Consider the following 21,877-nt stretch of genomic DNA (forward strand, 5'->3'; position numbering starts at 1 on the left):
AGTCACCATGGCAACGTGCTATGGCGTTCTCAGAGGGGGTGTAAATATCACAACACCCACTCCTATTGCCCAGTCACTGTAATGCATATTCATAGTCACATGCAGTGATTAAGGATGTGTTTTATTAGTCCATCCATCCATCCATCCATCCATCCTTTTTGGCTTGACTAAATAGTAATTACTCTGAGGCCAGTCGAAGGATGCAGCCCCCGCCTGCTCTCAGCTAGATTGTAATGGGTTCATAAGCACTGCTGATTGAATTGATTGCCACAGTTGGAGTCTGGCTGAGATGTACAATGGGGTGGAATATGCAGAGCGCGGAACATTAATCAGCTCACACCAAAGGGCTCCAGGCTCTCATTTTATTTCAGGTACAGGTGAAAATGTACACATGGCAGTACAAATCATGTACAAGAAGTGTCGGCACAGAAACATGACTTTTTCTCTGCTCTGCGAGTGCGCAGGAAACACTTTAATGCTGGGAGCAAAGTTTTTACCTCAACATTTTATTTAATCTGCAGTTTTCCCAACGAGGACAACAAAGAGGCGAGTTCAGGAACTGTAAATGTTTACAGTACTTACCTTACAAGAAAACAGGTGGAGATTTGAGGCAGTGGACACCTGGAGAGCAAAAAGTATTTTGCTTGAAGTTTTCAAGTAAATATAACTGAAAGTTTTAGGTGTTTGCAAACATCCCCAAATTCAGTCAGTGACCACAATGGTGAGGCCAAAGTGAACAATCAATAAGAGACACGTGGGAGACTATTAAAATACCACAGAACTGCATCACAAGGCCATAATAAAATCTGAAAAGCAAAGACTCAATTTTTTACTGGCTCCAAAATAAAATGTTTCACTAGAAATGAACTAAGGGTCTAAAACACATCTGAACCAGTTTAAAAAAAAATAAAAAATCTCAGCTGCAACTCCAGCAAATTAAATCCAAAAGCAGCAGTTCTACACCAAATTAACCGTGGCAGTGGTAGACATCTATTGTTGAATGCACTCTGCAAAATTCTTCAAATGGCAGCAGAACTTTTAGCAAATATTTGACAAACAGTTCAGTTCAGAGGAGAATACAGGAAAAAAATGTACACACATCATCAGACACATGATTTTTCATTACATTAAATGATTACAGTCTTTTCCAGACCGGAACCACAGTGCTTTTAATCTCAAACACAGAGAAAGGTATAATGCAAAAGTGGGACATGCAGGAGCTTCATATGCCCATCATCCACCCCAACCATCTCCCACTGATCCCAGTGCTGGTGTGCATAATCCAGCCTGAAATGTTACACCTAAATGTAACTGGGAAAATATTGGTTGAAAGAAGGATTGCAGGTTTGAGCTACAGAGATTACAGGGATTTTATAAATATCAAAGTTACAATGTTTCTTATTATATGTATTGTATATACTGACAAGGCATTCTCAACATTACCAACAGCAAACCTGAAGTGTAGCTTTCCATGTGAATCAGCAACGTGGATTCACATTTTAAAGAGAAAAACATCCAGGGGAGCTGACTGGAAATTAGAAGGAAAGATGTCCAGGTGTGGAATACCGAGGTAGACTGTGACTCTGTTGTCAAAAACATGAATTTACAACAACAAAATCACTAGTCTTCCACAGCATACTACACTGTCGTGATGTTTAATCTGTGTAAAAAGAGGAGTTATTACGAAAAACATTTACAGTGAAGAGGAATGATCATATTCTATCTCACAGTTCAGCAAATGACATGAATATGTCACACAAGCTAATCACACACTTGTGTGACTGACTTAGATGTGTATGCTCTTTATTTCACTGCATTCATTACATAAATCAACATTCTTTTATTCCTTTTTCACACATGGTGTAAACATCCAGGAACATCAAGGCACTTGGGATCTGTTCATGTTGATGCAAACAGGAAAAGAAAAAAAAAAAACGTACTCTGGGAGAGATGAAGCAGCCTTGATGAATTAATTTAGGGGAGCATCCCCGCTGGCCTGTGAGCTGCTAGGATAATAATGCACCGATAACTACTGTACAGCACACATGCAATTCACACAGAAACACAAGTCTCACCGTGGATGTTTCTCCGTGGATCCCTCTTTGCTGAGCGGCTGTTTTAATAACAGAAGAGGAAAAGGACACTAGTTTAATCTCCTGGTATTGGATCTGTAAAGCTCTGCCAATAAAGCTGGATCTCTGCGGGATGAGGATGAGGGAAGCAAGAGGAGGGAAGAAAGGTAAGGTCAAGAAAGGAGGGAAGGGAAGGAAAGGAAAGGAAAGTTAACTTAGACAAGGAAAGCAAGGTAAAAGTAAAAAAGAAACAGGATATGAAAGCAAAGAAAAGAGGAAATTAAAGGAAAGGGGAAAGGGGGTGGTAAGGAGGGAGTAAAAAAGAAATAGAGGAATGAAAAAGGAGGAATAAAGGGATGGGATAATCATAAGAGAAGGAAAAAGAAAGGGAAGTAGGTAAGAAATTGGGACATTTGTTGAAAAGAAAGGACATGGAAGGAAAGGAAGAAGGAAATGAAACTGAAGACGTGAAAATCACTGGAAAAGACAAAAGGAGATAAACAGGGAAAAAGGGGAAATTAAAGGAAAAGGAAAGAATGACAAAGCATAAGAAAGGAGGTAAAAGATGCAAAAATGACAAAATGGAACAAAAATAAGAAGCAAGAAGCAGAAAAAAATTGGATAAAATGATTAAGGAAAGTAAAAGATTTGGGAGAGAAGATGAGGAGAGGGGGAAAGGGGGGGAAGTAAAAGAAACGAGAAAATGAGAGCATAGGAAATTAAGGAAAAAGGAGAATGAGAGGAGCTGTGGAGGGGAGGAAAGGAAATGAAAAAGAAGAAGGGATAAGTGGAGAGGAAGGAGGAAAAAAAAGCAAAGTGCAGATGAGTGTGAATAAAGCAGCGAGATAACTGTTTACAGCGGTTGTCTGCAATTCGAGCCAAACAGCACAACGCGGTTTGTGGGTGCAGGTTGTGTTGTGAATGACAAATATCCTGTAAATGAATGATAATGGCTTGTTTAGATGTAGCCCGCCTACAGCAGCTCTGCTCCATCCTATTTCCTGTTAATATCGCTGGCTTCGGCCGTGCTGACCTCTCTGCCGTTCTTTCTATTTCTATTAATCTTTAATGGCGGGTAAACGGTCCCGCGCCACACGCTGACCGCCGTGGCTTTCCCTCCTCATTACCGTCCCGGAGGAGAAACGGGATCCAAGCAGAATCCGTGGCTTCTCTGAACTGCACTGGGGATGTGGAGCTTCTGTGATGTCTGTATTGTTTCGCCACCATTTGTTTTGTGCGTTCCAACCCTCGACGAATTGCACTTCTTTAATTACAACCTCAAGTGGTCAAGACCACTTTTCTAATGACGGCCATCTTGCCCAGACTGATGGTTTTAATGCAATGGACATGCTGAGGAGCAGGAGACAGCAGCGAAGCAATAAAGAGCAATTTTGAGTGGTTCCCCCTTTTTTTTCCTGATATATTTATATATTTTTTTACATTGTGTGTCAGGTCAGTTCACCTAGAGAACACACACACACACACACACACACACACTGTTGCCCTGGTTGCTGATCTTAACAAAGGTCTGTGACACAGTGACATTTGGAAGTAGATGAAATGACCGGCAGGGTCGGGGAGTGCTGTGCTCCATGTTTTACTGCTCAGGCATAAGAGCTCTTAAGACCTGAAAAGAACACACACACACACACACACACACACACACACACACACACACACACACACACACACACACACACACACCTCTTTAGGACCTCAATACCTGCTTCAATACCTTTCTATTCACATCCCTGCTCTCTGGGTGCTCTGCTCCGCGGAGCCTTTCAGGGTCCTCGTAGGGGCCGAGGCACTACAGGATCCAATCAAACCTCAGTCTAAAGCCCATTAAGGAGCAGGACCAGAGGCTGTTGAGCTGTTAAATGTATAATTTAAAAGTCTTATATTACCAAAGCTGGAGGAAAAAAATTTCATATCTCATAGAGGCACCTTTTTCTCCAGGAATTAAGTAACACATTCTTATTTTGCTCATGACATGCATGATTGATGTCTGAAATCACGGCATAGGATAAATGGTTTTCACCGGTTTGCATAAGAAAATGGGTTTCGCAACCTTAAAAACACCACTGTAAAATCACAGTTTTCGCAAGAACGTGAAAAAAAGAAGAAGAAGAAGAACTCCCTACGTTCCTTTCTTAATTCTTAAATTGATTTTCACATCCTGATTATTACCTGGCTGAAGCTTTAGTGTTCCTTTGCATCATGCCGTTTCTCTTTGCCTCTCCATGGTTCTCTTGCTCAGCCCTCTTAGAGTCAACACACTGCACAAAAAGACCAAAACCAATATTGTCTCTGCAGCCAAAGCCTCATATAAGCTATTCCTCGAGGCCCATTGAGCTCCACTGTTTCCGAGAAACTATCAAAGACACATTGTTGCACTTGTTATCATGAAAATTGGCTTTTTCTTTTTAAACCTGTTAATCAGTGGCTGAAAATAGCCCCCACAAAGACGGGGTTTAAACATACGGCACTCACCAAACCCTAATGGGCTTTAGTGGTTAGTGCTATAGACCTGAAGGCCAAGTTTAAAAATAAAAAAAAAACCTTGTTGTTGACACTATGAAAACTCCCTTAAGGATTTAAGGATGTGTAATATTGTGATTTTGGTGCCTGAGTGATGACAGTAGGTGAGAATTCAGCTTCTCCTTTCTGCATGGCCTCATTTTGCTGACAGATGCAAATGTGAAACGTAAACAGCACTTTTCCTGACACTTTGATACCCAAACGATGACACAACGCAGCAAAAGTGGCACTTTACAGCTTGTCATAATATGCAGAAATGGTCTTGGAAAGCTGGAAAACAGACCTACTAAGGTTCAATTCTAGACTGATTGGACAGTTCATCGATTTTTCGGTCACAACCAATGTCTGCACTAGCGTCACATCATAACACTAGCAAGGCATCAGGAATCTGAGCAGGAAGCTGCCATGCATCTGAAGAAATGTGTTAGTTTTTGAATACCTCAGTGACCTGATGGTTCCTCTCTTCTGAGACTGTAAAGAGTCCTCGTCTGGATCTGGGATTTCTGTTGAACTAAACTGATCAGTACTGATCCAGTTCCCTGGTTACGTTGCTTTTATTTTAACAATTTGTGTTCTCTCTATGCAAAAAACCTTCATCGGCCACATTTCTGGACCAATAAATTACCAAGTTGGGGAGGGGCTCACGATTATGTTTCACAAAATCTGAAGCTTTATCATTAAATGTTTATTTTGGATAGCGGTAGTATTGAATGGAAGCAGCACGCTCGATCGCCTAGACCACTAAACAAATGAAGCCTTGAGTATTTTTATTTGTTCCTATCGCATGAATGTTTTACTTCTTTAACGTTTCATGCATGTGTAGCTGTGACATACAAATTTTGAAATTTTTATTGTTCTTAGTTGTATTTTTAGAATAAAGTATTCTGCCTAAATAATAAAGAACAATACAATATGAATAGAAATCCTACATTTTAGAGCAAAAATGAAAAAATCTTAACTGGCCTGGCCAAATTTCAACAATAATATTAGTAAGAGACATTTGGACAGCCAAAATAATGTCTGCATCATGTTATATCCACAATTACACTGTCCATGTACAAAGACAGACGTGTATAACCTACGTTAATTAAAAATATAATGTAGATCTGGGGAAATAAATAGAAGACTATTCCCCTTTTCTGACCTTGCTTTCCCCTAAATATTTTCTCCACACTCCCTAACTTTGCCGTTTTTCTTCGCTGCTGCAGCTCTAGATATAAATCTTGATCATCTCACGTTGAACTTGTAGCCTCCACATTTCATCACGACGTCTCTGTAGTTTTCTGCCGTTTCTCTCTTCACAATGCCCTCATCAGCGACTGCTGTCAGAGCCAACAATGCCCAGAGTGACAGCTGCCTTCGCTGGCCCGCACCGCCACCAAGTTTAAGTTACAGGAGCTATTGATTCTCTATGGGGCGCTGGCTGCCTGGGTTAGCACACACAATGCCGGAGCAACAATGTGGCTGCATTGTCCAGGTCACAGTGCTGAGCAGGAGACTGACAGCGTACAGCGAGCTATGAGTTCATTAGACCAGCACTGCTCCCCTTTCCCTCTCTCTCCCTCTGCCCTTCTCGGTACTCATTAACGTCCACTATGAGCCACTGAGTTACAGGTATTAGTCGAGGAACACTGAAGATCGCCACACAAGGGCACGCTGCCTGGTTAAACCCATGAACGCACACACTCAGAGAATGACACATTAGGTATTAGCTCCACGTCCAGCCTGCTTCTAATTTTCACATTAAAAAAGCATATTAAGAAATAATGGGCTCCCCATAGTTCACATAACTTACTGGCTCTAGTTATCTCTGTCTCTCAGTCTTTCTAGAGGACTTAGGTCACTGCGTGTACTAAGACTTGAACGGATGAAAAGCTCGGAGGGTGAGAGTTTGGGACTATTATTCTCCAAGCCCTGGTCCAACAATTATGGGCAGCCTGCTGAATAGTTCTATGTCATTAGAGCAGGCTAAATTATGCTATCCACTTTGGGATGAAGGTCCTTTCACTCAGAGCCAAAGAGAGAAATAACTGGGAGAAGACAGTAGTGTTCACAATGAAGCTGACAGAGTGTTCAAGGACATCAGGCTTTCATTTCTCTTCTGGTAATGTTCTATATTAGACTAATGTTCAATTAGGTTGTCAAGGCCTGTTAGTGAAATGTAATTCTTATACAGTGCAGGAAAAAAAAGCCTTTTATCATATTCCATCATATCGGACATGAATAATTTCCCTTTACATGTATGGTAAGCTAATCAAATCGTTAACCATTCGCTTATGATGATGAATTCAAATAGGTTACGGTTTCATGAGAGTGAAACAGAGCTGCTGTAGTGCCCAAGAGTTTATTTTAATTCGTGCCGCCACTTCACATGGACAAGGCTCTTAATGTGGTGATATCGCGTGTGCATGCTTGGAGAAAAACTTTTAAAAAACATGCATGGCTTGAAATGTAACGCAAAATTAAAGCTCAGGCTTAAGTTATATTTACTGCAGGGATGTTCTTTTGGATTGCATTGCTGTTATTGTGCACACACACATGTGCAGTGTGTACATACATATATATATATATATATATATATATATATATATATAAAAGCAGATTTGTCTGCTTTCAGCTCACTCTGCTGCAGTCTGTAGCAAACAAACGCATAATCAATCACAAACCTTCTTTTAAATCCCTGTTTTTTAAAAAGAATATTGATCCAAAAGCAGCAACAAAAATATTTTGTTTTGTTGGCCAAAGCATTAGGCGTCTTATTATTTTTTATTTCTAGCTTTGTTGCTTTTCTTTATTGGACTGAAATGTACAAAAATAAATACAAAAATGCTGCAAATAGTCAACTGTATTTGGGTATTAGGAATGAAAGAAGCAAACGGCATCAGTGGGCAATAATTTGCTGGTTTTCTGGTGTCCTCGGGCTCAGGTTGGACTCTCTCGTGGTAATACAGGACATTATGTCTGGTTGGCGGAGCCTTGACACTCGTTATATCTAACTGCCAAGGCTCGACTCATAAACCCAAATGCCACGGGGGCAAACGTGGCAGAAATAAACTCCAGTTGACTGGTTACATTTTGTTGTGGCAGTAAAAAAAAGCACAGCCTTCACCGAACGGACAAAACAGATTTGTGTCCTTTGTTCCACACGCTCGAGCTTCTCCAGGTTTAAGGGTCAGATAGATTTTATTCAGATGATTGCACAAAAGAAGAAATTATAGCACCTGCTCACCATCTTTTTTCCTTTTAACTTCCCTTTCTACTACTGCTTCCCTCATTTTTCTGTCTTTTATCTCCCATTTGCCTCTCTTTTCCCTGTCCTCTCCTTTTCTGTCCTCTCCTTTTCACTTTTCCTTCCCTTTCTCCCACCACTTGTCTTTTTCATTTTCTCTCTTCTTCTTTCTTTTTTACTGTCCATTCTTACCTTCCTGTATCTGCTGCTCTTCTCCTTTTGTGCTGCGTTCTCCTACTTTGTTTAATTTTATTTCCTCCTCTCTCCTGTTTTTCCTTCAATTCAATTTCCTCTTCCGATTTCATTCTTGTCTTTCCTCTCATCTTCTGTCCTTTCACTCTGATCCCCCCCCCTTTCCCCTTCCTTCGCATGATCTCCTTTCCTTCCATCTCCTCCTCACCTCCTTTGTTCTTTCTCTTCTTTTGCCTTCATTTTTCTACCTTCTCTCCTTTTTCTTCGCACTCCTCTTCTCACTGCACCCCTCCTCCTGCTCCTCTCACCTCATCCACAGTTCCTGTCCTCCCACCTCCTGCTCCACCTGCTCGTATCGATTTTGTGTTAGTGAATTTGGAGCCACGGGGAGCTCGGGGAGGATGGATATTGGCCACTGAGCGGAAGTGAGCAGAGGCGGACGTGGCTACTTCCTACGCAGCGCGATGGTCATTTCATCACCTGGGTCATTTGTCCACACCACCGACACCACCTCTCCCTTGTCTTTTCTCTTTTTTTTTTCTACCCTGCTTTTTTGCCTTTCTCTCATTTCCTGCCAAGCTTCAGGATGTCTCTAAATACCACACAGGGCAGCAGACAGAAAGATGACAGACGATCGAGGGTCGCTGTGGGCTGATCATTAGCAGTGCCCTGTGGTTGACTTCAATTAGCCTGCTGAGGCACTGAGCTGCAGCCGAGCACAGTGAGAACATGCAGTCAGGTGGGCTTCACACTTCTCAGATTTACAGTTAGGTTTAAGTTCTAGCACCCCAGAGGCTCATGCAGAGCGGCTGTAAATTAGACACAAAGGTTCGGATCTTAAGTTTGATTTTGCTGCCTTCAGCTCAGGAGTCTGCCTGCTCTCTGCAACGGGAACGTGTACTTGAAAATGAGTGTTGAAACGCATTTTTAAAGCCTGATACTGGCACTAACAGTAATTAAGCTTCAGTCAGTCAATCACTGTCTTTCGTTCGGGTGATGTAAAGCTTCAGATAATACTGATTGACCCTGCAGACTGTCTCTACATATTTTGACTGCTATTTTGTAAAAACTAAGGCAGGCAAAATGTCACTGAGCATGGTGACAGTTGATGAGGAGGAGGTGGGGAGACGGAGGGATCTGTGGAGTGGGTAAAATGGCATGATGGAGAAACGCAGACAAGAAATGGAGACAGAAATATAAAGAAAACACGTAAAACAAACCCCCATGAAGAGCGTGTGCAAGCGGGGAGGGCCGGTCTGCTGTAACAGACAACTGTAGGATTATCGACAACACAGACACCACACAATGATTGTTGGTGATGTATGTGTGTCTGTGCAGGGAGGGGGGGCAATTATGTATTACCCCCCCCCCCCCCCCCCCCCCCCTCCCTCCATGCATTCCCCTCTCCCTCTCTTTCTCTCTACCCCCTACGGCGGCCCTGATGGGACACAGCCTTTCATTTGCTCATTGCGGTAATTGGTGTATGTGAGGGGGAGTTACATGTGCTCAGCTCCCCCTCTGCGTCTGTCAGAGAATTAGAAAATGGAATTCTCTGAAGAGCGCCGTGCGTCTGCCGTCCTCGTCCAAGATGACACATTTTCATTATTCACTCGGTGACAAAACAGATTTCTCTGTCCGTTGTCCACCGGCATACATTATGATTTGCAATTCTGAAGATAATTTATATAGAGAGATAAATTTTGCCAAAGAACATTTAAACAAATGAATGTTAAATTAGCAGGTTCAGCAATTAGGTCTCTCTCTTCTTTTTTGTGCTTCAGGTAATTCTTATCTCTTTGCAACTGAAAACAGTGTTTAAATTGGTTTACAATTAATCAGCCCTATAGGACAGACAGAAACGCGAATGCATCAGTTCAGGCTACGTCTCCTGTTTCATGGCAATCGCAGCGAACGACGATTAGAATGTAGAAGCTCATTTTTATATCGTTGGCTAAGTTTTAGGTTTACGTTCTTGTCTTTACTTTGCTGTATTTAAAATTTGTTATTTAAACTGTAAGATCTTTCCTCTAGTTAATTATAATAGTTCACATCAGAGTGGCTATAAAATCACCTCATCCCCAAGGAGATCGCACTTACCACTGACTATAAAATACAGTATCAAATAGCTTTCTAAAGTATTATGAGCTAAACTGTATTTGTGAAAAGAATATTGGACATATAAATATATATGTAACCCTTTGGCAGGCTATTCAAGAGTGAATGAAAGACTGTGTGATCTGCAGTCATGGCTGGAGAAACGCTGAGGGGGAGAACAGAGAAAAACAGCCAGACCACTGACCTCTCACCGAGGGAGCATCCTGTACACCGCAGCCTGAGATGGGGGCTTGCCGCAGGGGGAGAAGCAGCCAGAGACGTGGGGGCGGCGTGCAGGTGGCTTGAGGGGGAGGCTGGTTGTTGCTGGAAAAGCAGCAGGGAAGGTGAGGTGGAGAGGCGAGGGGAGCTTTGAGAGCCGAGGTTATTGGGTTAGTGGAAGGACCGCGAATGGAAAGAACGGGGGAGATGCAGGGAAAGGAGGTAGGGAGGAGGAGAGGATGAGGGGTGCCTTGTTGAGGAGAGGAGATCTGAGGGAAGTGCTGTAAGAGAGGTGCAAGAGAGAGGAGAGAAAATGGGGGAGTGAGAGCGAGAGAAAGAAAAGGTGCTATGTGGGGATTAAAGCTCAAATGAGCGACATATGGAAAAGGTGAAGCACACGTGGGAGGAAAGCGGCGCAAGAGAAGAGGACCGAGAGAAATCCGGCTTTTAAAAAAAGACTGCGTGTTGTTTCGCGCTTCACTTAAGTCTCCCTCATTCACCTGGCACCAAACTTAATGATGGCATAAACAGACAAAATCAAAATCAACTGCAGGTGTAAATGCCCCCGAGGTGAGTTCAGATCCAGTCTGCCTGCAGTAATTGTGTACACACACAGAAACTCACAAAGAGGTGGGGGGCAGCTCAGACTGCAAGCCACTTGTCAATTGGATTTATGAGGATACTTGTAGACTCAATAGCTGACTGAACAAGACCATGTGCTTCCTGTCAATACTAATTATCTCGTGAATATTATCGGAGGAAGCGAAGCGCGAAGCAAACTGTGAGAGACCCGAAGTTGATGATGATTTTAATATCAGGAATAGCTTTACTCTTGTGTGTTAATGCTAAGTGGAGAGGAAGAAAGGGATTTTTTTTTCTTTTTGGGGGGAGGGAGGGTGGGGGCTTATGTTTGGCCTTTCATGTTTATTAGATTGCGAAGGAGATGTGAAGGGGAATATCGGCAGCAGGATTCCTCCAGAGGATGCAAAGCTAAAGTAGGTGCTGGAGGATGGAGATGTCGGCAGTAGGATGAATAGGAGGACAGGTGTTGCATGTGGAGGAGGGTGGAGGTGGAAAACAGCGGGGCTTAGGGTGAAAGGGCGGCGGTGGTAGTCTGCACGGGGGGGCAGAGAAGGGGAGGTGGACATAGCAGGGCGTCCAAGTCAAAACGCCCTCGCTGAGTTCACAGCGTGACACAGTTATTTGTTTTCTTGTTGAGGCAGTTTTCCTCAAATCTTCTGCGTCCTTTCATTTCATTGTCCCGTTATTGTTTCCTTTCACATTTCCTCCTCGTCATCCGTCCCCCCAACCCTAAAGACACATCTGTATTAAAGCTGCACGAGGAAGCGTTCACATCTGCAGCTTTAATACAGATGTGTACTAACTGAAGTCAGGTTTCACACCTAAAGTGGGATTTTGCTCCTAAAGTCCTAAACCCAAGTTCAACATTTATAACAATGATATTTAGAATAATTTATGGCTCAAAAAATGTTTAAATAAGGGAACACTTGAACTCAGCCTTCAACGGATTGATGATTTTAGTTTTCACTGACCATTACATCATTTATTTATTAGATTTTATTTATTTTATGAGCAGTATATTTAAAATTACTCTCACATTGCTGCTTGGACTGCTACCTCTGCAACCTGGAGCCAAATAAGAGGCACAAAATGGATGGATGTATGGACGGATGGCTGATCTAATAAGATTGCATGTTTAAAGTGGGAAGGGCTTAGTTGGAAAAGAGTGATGTCATGTATTTCTGTGCACCAATCAGCATCAAACAATACTTTTGTTGGGTTTTTTCCTTCTCCTTTCCAGATTAATTAAATGTGTCCAAATGTTTCCTTTAGCTCTTTATAAATAATACTAATATGATGCAATCAGGGTTGTTACAACCTGCCTTTCAAACTCAGTAAATTGGCATCATGGGAACAGGGTTGACTAACAGAAGTCAGGATAATCTTCACCTTTTTCATGAAAGTGCAAGACTGAATTTCCTCAAACATTCATTGATGGATTTTAAACTTTAACCTAAGCACCAGGTCCTGCAGGAGCAGCTCCATGAAGTAAAGACAAACAAAAAACCAAAAAACTCTCAGAAGAATCGAACCTCACACTGTTTCTCACAAGGACACCGAGTGCAAAAACACACACACACACACACACTCACCAGTACAGACCAGGACATCACGACAATGTTTTTGCGCTCATGCTGGTTTTCGCCAGAGGTGACAAGCACCTGTATGTTGCATGCAACAAAGGTTCCTAGCAACCGTCGTCGAGGAGACACATAGTCAGGATGCACACCTGTTTGATCTGCCGGGACCCTCTGTGATAAGTGGCCCTGGTAACCATGGCGACCGGGATATGGGATGAATCCACGTGGTGCTATTGAATGGCCTTGGATTATAAACACACACATACATACAGGCGCACACACAAACTTGAGAAATACATGCTTGAAGAAGTGTGCCGCGTGTGCACACACACGCACAGTCAGGAATAAACAAAAAACACACACTGTGAAAAAAATGACGTAAAAACAACACAAAATCACACAGTCCAATTAAAGTCGTACACCTAACGAGGCAGTAGGGGCATGTCGGGTTTCGCACCTGCGCGAAGACTCGTAACAGACTTCACACATGGAGGAGCGTGCAAAAGAAAAAAGAAAAGGTCGCGCGCTCAGAAAATAAACAGCGATACATGTAGCCGAATCCAAACAGCTGAGAGGAACAACACAATGCAACGTGTAGGGAGAAACAAGGCGGCAGATGGCCGATATGCTGACGGTTACTCACAGTGTGCAGGTGGACAAGGAAGCGTTTTGCCTCTCGCTAAAGAGCTCTGCAGTGACCTTGGAGTGAAAAAAATGTGAATTGTTAACTGCAGTAGTCATTCACAGAGAAAAGAGATGCACAGATCTGCACAGCTAAATACATAATTAGAAGAATGTTGTTGCATTTTCCTGTAGACCAAGAGGCGGGATGAGAACACGAGCATTTAAATGCAATCTAACATGAACAACGATCTCCTATACGAGCTCTCGCCTTTAAAATCCTGTCTGATACACAGCGATATGAATGGTTCCCAATTAAGACATGTGCAACTCCAAGTGCTGCTGTGCTCCACACTTCTGCACATATACCCACACGCAGGTCTGAAGCAGGAAAATGCAAATGCATTACCAATCTGTGTCGTTGGTATGCACCAGTCTCTGCACAGATTAACCTTAACGTTGAATTTAATTGCACATGAATCAGATAATAATTCTACACGGATGTGGTTGTGTTGCATTTGCAATGCAAGATAACTGGTGCATGAATTTTTCTGTCCATGACCACGAAAGTTAATTATATTTTCCCCCTCGCCCTGCTATCCTGAAAATACTTGCTTATCACGCAGAAAAAAAACTATTTGAAATTAAATATAATTTCAAGGCACGTGGATGTGTCTCTTGGTTATATTTCCCCCCCCAAATTAAGCTTTTATATTTGGAGTCATGCTTTTGCTGGACCGATGGAGTTCACCCTCACATGCTCTATGACAACACATCGAAGCAGCTCCTGTCTTCAACCTTTCTGTTTTTCAAGCACGATCCGTTATTTGCATTAACCTGTGTTTTCCTTTCTGCTGGCAGTCCTTTGTTAAGTGCTATTGAAATAAATCCTTTCATATTGCAGTGCAGCGGGGCGAGCCTGACAAGTCTGTTGTAGTCTGCCAGAGAACAGCTTCGTCTTTTCATTCCATGAGCCGGTCCTCACTCTCAGCCTCACACCACGAGGAGCTCTAAACTATTTGCAAGTCTCAAGAAGGAAAAAGATTTAACCGATCAAGTCATTAGACGACAAAAATGGTCTCATTCTGCCTTTTTATAAGAAAGGAGACACAGATGAGGATCAAATGTCACTCTACACAAACTGACTTTATCCAGTTTGATCTGCATTAACATAAAAAAGACGATGGGTAAACAGTCTCCTGCTCGTTAGTCCCATTTTGATACTCCAGTCTCATTTTTGCTTGCTGCATCTTGTGCTATTTCCTACCCAACCAGTCATAATTATGATGCACCATCTGTCAGCGCAGGATTCGCTTAATTTATTCACCTTTTTTAGCTGGATTTACTGTTTTTAAGGCCAACTGTTGCCAAGAAGAGAGCAAATTCACCTGAAAAAGTTAGTCAGTTAGCATGTGTCAAATTTCTGAGACATTCTGTACTTGTGAATTGTTTTTAATTATTTCCCAAGTGAAAAATAATTTTGTAGGCCAATACAGTGGGAGAGTGTAATCATGGGATCTCTGTTCCTCCCCACAGATTGCAATGAGATTTAAACTTCCTGGGCTATTTTGGCTTGTTTATTAAGCAGTAAAGGGTAGTTAAGCTGTGCCCACGTCATGCAGGAGTCAAGGCAGTGCTGGAGAGATTCCCATATTCACAACTTGTGTCACTGGAAAACAGTTGCTCATTAATACAATTATCTTAATTAAAAAAACAATGAAAAACAATACAAAAAAACAACAAGAACGACAAAAGAAAAACCCACTACATAAGCAACAGAACATTAGCTGCCAACACATTTCCAGGGCATTAGTTGTTTTGCCTAACGATGACACAAAGGCCACACCAAGACTGGAGGATCTCCGTCTTTTAAAGAGTCCACACCTTACGTGGGTTAAAGCGGGTCAAATGTGTCTGAAAGTTATGAGCCTAGCATGACAAATGTCACAGCAAATGCTGTTTAGGTCTGGTTTGGCCGAAATGTCACAACACACCTGATATCTGGTCCAAATGAAGTGGAAATGTGGCTGAATTGAAGCAGCCAGGCTCACCCCGAGTCGACACTGAAAGGCAGTGTGGACCAGAAAAAGCATTACAGTCTATCAGGGTTAGCAGGGATAGCTTTAATAACAGCACAGACATTCTTTTTGTATTAAAAGTGAGAAAACTTGTGGTTGGGAACAAAAAAATAGTGATTATGTTAGACTGACAGTTAAACGCAGGTTACTACAAGTAGGTTTTGAACTTGTTTAATGTGATACATGTAATTAGCTGGTTAAGTCATCAGAATGACAGGAGCCATTTACTTTCTACCAAAATACAAATGAAACATATACATAATAAATACTTTGGGGCAATAATCAACGGAATCTTATTTTAAACAATAACTGTACTTTCTTCTGCCTCATTCCTCCATATGACATCCAAAAACTGGCACGTGGTGTATCCTACCAAAATTTTCTGTGGCTTGATGGGGGTGTTCGTGTAAATTTTCCTCAGTGGGAACAAATTTTTAACAAATTAATCCAACACTATATGTGGGCTGCTTGTTGGTAGCTCTACTTTACATCTACGGACGTTCTGGATGAGGTCTGCTTTATCTTTGGGTTTAAATAAAGATAAAAGCTGCACACCAGTAACGTCAGTAAACTGGAGGGTTAGAGAAGGCAGGTTAGCCTGTTTAACACACAGCTATTTACCCCTCAGGCTAGCTGTTAAGCTCACCTAGGCACCAATGTCTTTTTGATGCTTTAGGAGGAGGGATACATTGTTTTGACTGGTCAGTCAGTGAGAAGCAGCACCTGCGACTGCAGGTATCTGCACTTTATTTCAGTTTATAACAGAGTAGGTTTACTGCAGGAGTGAACTACTGAGCGTCCCTTTAAGAGGGAGCCTCGTGTTAATGCAATGAAGCGATTTCCGACAGTCAGACAGTGTGACTGTCAGTCTTCAGAGAGCAGTGGCACAAATTTAAAATGAAATGCTTTGACAAGCTGTGTGAGGTTTATCATTTAAATAGATGCCAACAATTTTATTAATGGACATGTTTTTAAAAACCCAGATAACGCCAATAAATCCTAAAACCTTATCTCCAGAGAACAAGATGGAGATGTTTTTGATTATATATGACTGTCTTGCCAAAGATCTGTAGCAGCACTGACAGAGAGATTAAAATGCAATCATGAAAAAAAACAAAAAAACATCCTGACCGTGTGTTTACCGTGTCAGTAAATCGCTTCACAAACACGCTTTATGAGCCTGTTGCTTCAGGACTCCCGCTTCTTCCCTCCATCTACATAATTTTCCTCTTTTCTCTTCCATCCTCAAGCGACCCTGCCACCTTCACCTCGCTCACTTTCCTTCTCTCTCCTCTCCTCCAGCAAATGAAAAGGGCACATCAAACAATGGATTTAGGCTGTTCCCTAAGTAGATGAGGGGAAGGGAAACAACAGCGGAGGATGAACAAACAAAGCCGGCTGGGGGGTGAGAGGGGAGGTGTAGCAAAGACAGGAGTGAGCAGCAGGTGTAGAAAGACAGGATGGTGGCGGGTGTGGAGACTAGTTAAAAATCGGATATTTTTAGATACAATGTCCCATTGTTCCCAATCTATACAAATAGCTTACTTATGCTGTGTGTTAATTATACTTTTCAATTTTGTACTTTTTCTTAGCATTTTCACATTTATTTTAAATACACTATTTAATAAATTGTTAGAAAAAAGACAAAAATCTTAGCCTAACAACTTCCTCTTTATACTCAAAGATTCTTTTGAATCCTGTTGTTGTTGCTGAAACTACCCAGTGTCCTCACAGACCACCAGGGACACGCAGGCAAATCATGTGCGCATTGCTTCGCTCTCATCACAGGTAGCCAAGCAGTCTAGCAGCGCTCATATATTTCTCACTACCGAGGCAGCATTAAAGAGGAGCCACACAAGACCAGAACAGAGGCACAGGAACACCTTGTTTTCACGGCTTTCCGTGGAGCCTTTTTGAAGTCGCTCTGAAAGAGATCTGAAGCTGTAATAACTTTCCCGGAGAGGACGGAGAATCAATTCAGATCCGGCCTCAACTGCGGTGGAACTGATGCAATGCCAGCCACTTTAGCTGAAGGGAGAAGCGAAGAAGCAACAGGAGGGAGAGGGAGGGAGGAGAGGAGAGGCAGCGAGGCGAGGTTAGAGAGAGACGCAAGGAAGACGAGGAGGAGGAGCAGAAGGTGCAGGGTGGAGAGCGGGGGAGCGATGGCAGAGAGTCTCCCACCAGCGCTGTCACTACCACACGCTTGGCTGCTGCTGCCGCTGATTGTGATTGCTGTTCAAACAAGGCCGGCAGCTGCCACAAACATCTCCTGTTTAATACGACACACATGTACTCTCACCTATGGACACACACAGATGCTGCTCGCGTGACGCTTTGTGCTTTCCCACTTTATGGCTCTCTGTTATCTTTTTTTTTCTTTTTTTTTGCCCCTGCTCCCTGATAAGACCTGCTGTGATTGCCCTCTGCTCTCTATAAAGTACGACGGCTCAATCACTTATCAAATCAAGATGTCCCCTCGCTCGCCGCCGTGATGAAATGCCTCAAATATCAGACACTTTCTTCTGTTTAGCCCTCAAATAAGTAGCCTTCTAACCTGCTTTTGAATCCAGAAGAAGTTGATCAACATGAAATTGCTGCATCTTGATTACTGATTAAGTCTTTTTTAAGAAAAAAAAAGAAGCAAAGATGTCAAGCGTTTGATTTGAGCTGAAATTTTAAGGGTTTTAAACTCTTGATTGGACAAATGAAGACTTTTGAAGACATCCCCGCTTCATCAAGACAGAATAAAGAGCACAAGATGAGGCCTGTTTCCAATCAGTATGCTGCCCATCTCCGCACACATCACGAAAGCAGTAAAAACAACAGTTTGTCTAAAACACACCCTCTGCCACAGAGAGAGGGAGCTCTGTTTATTTAAAATCAAACACCGCTGCCTCCAGTTCTGAGACAATCTGCTAAAGCTGATAATGACTCAGGGCAAAAAAAAGGGGATTAGTTATAAATTCAGAGCGCGTTCACTGAATAGTATATAATTCAGACGTGCGCTTCTTGCTTTTTATTCCTTACCCTCCACAGAAAGCAAAGACAATCGCCACATAAAAAAAAACTCTCCCTCTCTCTCCTTTGCTCATTCCTGCTGTTTCCCCCTCTGTCTCTGTGTGTCTATCTGTGTCACCCTCTCTCTCACACACACACACACACACACACACACACACACACACAGAGAGAGACACACATACACACTCTCCTCCACAGCAGCAGTTATACATTATGGAGTGGTAACCAGGCAGCATCTAATTGCAATAATTGGAAGAATGTACCAAGCGGCCTGTTTGAACACCTGTTAGCACTGAATTTCTCTCATGGCTACAGATTGTATGTGCTGTGTCACACCATTTGGTGCCGTCATGTGTGTGCATGTGTGCGTGTGTACGTGTGGGGGTGTACGTATGGAGATTGTGAGTCGCCCAACATGCACTCATGCAGAAGAGAGTGGGGGGTAAGTCACAATAGGAAATCCTGGCTGCACTCCAGGTTCCCTTTTGACACCTCAGACCCTGCCAGAAGGAGGCTGCCTGTCACTGACACATCCCGAGGCGAATCACCCAGAATAATTTGGGACTTTGACAAAAACGAATAATATGCATGATACATCTTGGCCTTCACACTTCTCATGCTGTCATCACTAGACTCCTCTGGGTTTTTTTCTTCCTTTCTTCCTTCCACTTTTATCAGCTATAACATGCTGGAATGACACGTCAAGGTTTGAGGAAACATTTTGTCTGCGGTGTAACCAGCTCCGTCTGCGCTCCTCTCTAGTCTGCTGTATTTGGGATTCAGAGAAGAGACCTCTGGCGTCCTTGCTGGGGGCCATGTGGCCAGATGTGTGGAGCTGTCCGCCGCTCTGGTGCTGAAACCTCTAACCTGCCTGGGTTGAAACACACACTGCCATCCTCTCTCTTTTTTTCTCTCTCTTTATTTTTTTCACACTTTTAAAAAGCTGTGGTTTTGCCACAGCTCAGCTTTTAGATAATTAATTACAAGGCTGCAAGGAAGAAACTATTAAAAGTTCAATTCAGCGCGGTTACCTTGTTGTAAGGAGGGCCCCTGCAGGACCTTTTCCAACTGCACTTCATTTTCACCTCTACTGTCATCACTTCACACTTTGAACTATGTCTAAAAGAAAAAAGAAGAAGACCAATTAAGCTTCTCTCTCTCGCTCTTTCATGTCCCCCGGCCTACAGGAGATGAGCAGGCTATTGATTCCGTCTGAGGGTTTCAACATTGAGCTGTTGTCACTTGACCCCAGGAAGCCCAAACAGGCTACGAAGCGGGGGATGCTGATAATCCATGAGGAGGTAACGACACGGGGACCACGCAGGGAGCCGACATAAAGAACTTTTTTTTTTTGCTCCCTAATTAATGCTGCCATTATTGGTGTTTGGGGCACCGTCGTCTCGAGATCAGCACAAGCAGGGATGGCTCACTTTTTGTGTGACTGGGATATTTGTCGTGGCGTGATATGTAAAAAAAATAAAAATAGAATGAAATAGAAACAGGTGGGTGCACCTACCTGTTGATATATTGGGTCAGTCTCGGAGATGCTTCCTCGTCAGGTCTACAGCGCGAGAGAGAAAACACAATTAGAAATTTGAATCTTACGGCGGATATAAAACAACCAGATGTCACTCGGCGTGTCTCTGACCCATATACTCCCCTTTGACTGAAACCAAACGCTCCGACAGTTTCCTACAACCCTCTCCTTCCCCCTCCCCTACTCTCTCTACAGTCTGTTTCTCCCCCCACGCCCCAAAGAATACACCGAAGGTCTCCACGCTCACCTGGCGACTCTCAGCCCGGCTCCGCTGCTTCTCTGCCGGATGGAGAGCTGGAGAGCTGCGGCTCGTCTGTGGAGGAGAGCGACTCTCCTGCGCGCTTCTGCCTGCACCTTTAAAAAGCCTGCACTGGTCCAATAGGAGGTCTGTCAGACTGATGGGACCTGACGTCACCCCGCCCATCACCTCACCCTCAACCCAGCAACCCCTCCTCCATCTTTTCCCTGACTTTATTTGAACTGTGGGGGAAAATATATCAACATTATGTCCTGGACATAGGAAGAGGAAAAGGAGGTGTTTAAATCTCAACGCAAAAAAACAAAAAACACATTTTAGTGCAAGTGCCCAGCGTGAAAGCGTTTTCTATTTCCCACTCTTATTATTATTCGAAATAGACATTTAATAAACATACAGTGGCATGCTGGGTTATTTTTGCACTTACTACTAAAGGGAAGAAGTAAGACAGTCTAAACACAAACACGCACACAAATTCACAGAATGAGCCAAACTTACAGAAGCACTTCATGTCTTCTTGATATCCACCGAGGAGATGAATACATGTGCTAAAAAAAACCTCCACATCGTTACTCTGTTATCACTGTCAGTCACAAAGGAGTCGACAGAAGGAGACAAAGAGAAGCAGGTGAGTCACACCTTTGTTACAGTTGTGATTTCTGCTGCTTAAATTATACATTTGTGTCTATCCTACTGCAAAATATTCCTGATACACCACTACAGATGTACCTCTTTACTTTACACTACTACATTCGCGAGGAAAGCATTATTGTTAGCAGTTGTATTTAGATTTCAATGAAAACTGGTGTTGATCTCACATGAAGGTTCGAGATGTAACTCCTTACTCTTTAAATGCAACGATAACCATAATCCAGTTACATTCACTGCAGTTTTTATTGCCATCGTTTATTGCCAAATGGCACTATTTAAGTTCATGTTGGTGCTTTGAAGTATTTCTTTGTGGGCATTGCTTTCTTTATCAATTAAAAGGTCTCACAGTCTTCAGCCATTCAAGTAACAAGGACAGCGTGCACACTTTAGTTTGAAATGTTCTCATTGTGTTGTTTCAGCTTTAGTGTATAAAAGAAGCCTGTCTGATAAACCAAATCATGCAAACAAAGGGAAGTATTATTAATTTTCTCTGAACACTTTTTTAAAAAATTGCGTGAAAGGAAAAAAAAATTTCTAAAAAAAAATTCAGCCTGAATACAAAATATTTTTTATATTTAAGCAGGGATTCTGAGACAAAAGCAAACCCTCCTAGATCCACAAAGAGCTTGGAGCTTAATATCTTTGTATGCATATGGGTTTAGTCTTTTTTTAACTTCCACACTCACATCAAGTCAAAAGAAAAAGGTGCAAGAAGAAGAAAATCTTGTGAACCTGCACTTTGTGCAAACAACTAGTAAAAATGAGGTAATATGTAATCTAATATGTGCTTCTGCACATCAACACACAAGGAGAACTGCATATTTGATACACTTTAATGCTCTTGGCCAAAAATAGAAAGGAAACAAAAAAGCATGACAGCTTTGGATTGAGCTTCTGAGCTGGCCATTTTCAAATGACAAAAGATTTGATTCACACTGTGCAAGAATTTTCTTTTCTTTTTTTAAAAATTTTCTTTATAGACTGAAATAGTTTAAGATAGATAGACAGATAGATCGATAGATAAATGTGCAGTGTCTTGGGTGTTCCTTTTCTGGACAGAGACATCTGATGTTGTGTCTGGAATCTGCTGGAACCTCTTCCAGCTTGGGAATAAATATTAACAGATTTGAAAAAGAAATGCCAAATTATCAGAGGCGAGTACCAGAGCAAAACCTCTGCCACATGATGTGGTTTGCAGAACATATTT

The 21,877-nt window shown here is 42.4% G+C and overlaps 1 long non-coding RNA gene across 1 annotated transcript; it reads right to left on the bottom strand.

Annotated features, from left to right (window-relative positions):
• Positions 1 to 348: 348 nt before the first annotated feature.
• LOC146384306 (uncharacterized) lies at positions 349 to 20,106 on the bottom strand. The gene is made up of 5 exons (XR_014800850.1): positions 20,011 to 20,106; positions 19,743 to 19,787; positions 13,153 to 13,208; positions 2,076 to 2,113; positions 349 to 621 (listed from the first exon to the last, which is right to left on the bottom strand). It is a non-coding gene; the product is annotated as an uncharacterized LOC146384306 (long non-coding RNA).
• Between the last annotated feature and the right edge of the window lie 1,771 nt (positions 20,107 to 21,877).

Source organism: Perissodus microlepis, chromosome 7 (genome assembly GCF_051167445.1).
Source record: "Perissodus microlepis isolate ML-2025 ecotype Zambia chromosome 7, ASM5116744v1, whole genome shotgun sequence".
NCBI classification, from domain to species: Eukaryota; Metazoa; Chordata; class Actinopteri; order Cichliformes; family Cichlidae; genus Perissodus; species Perissodus microlepis.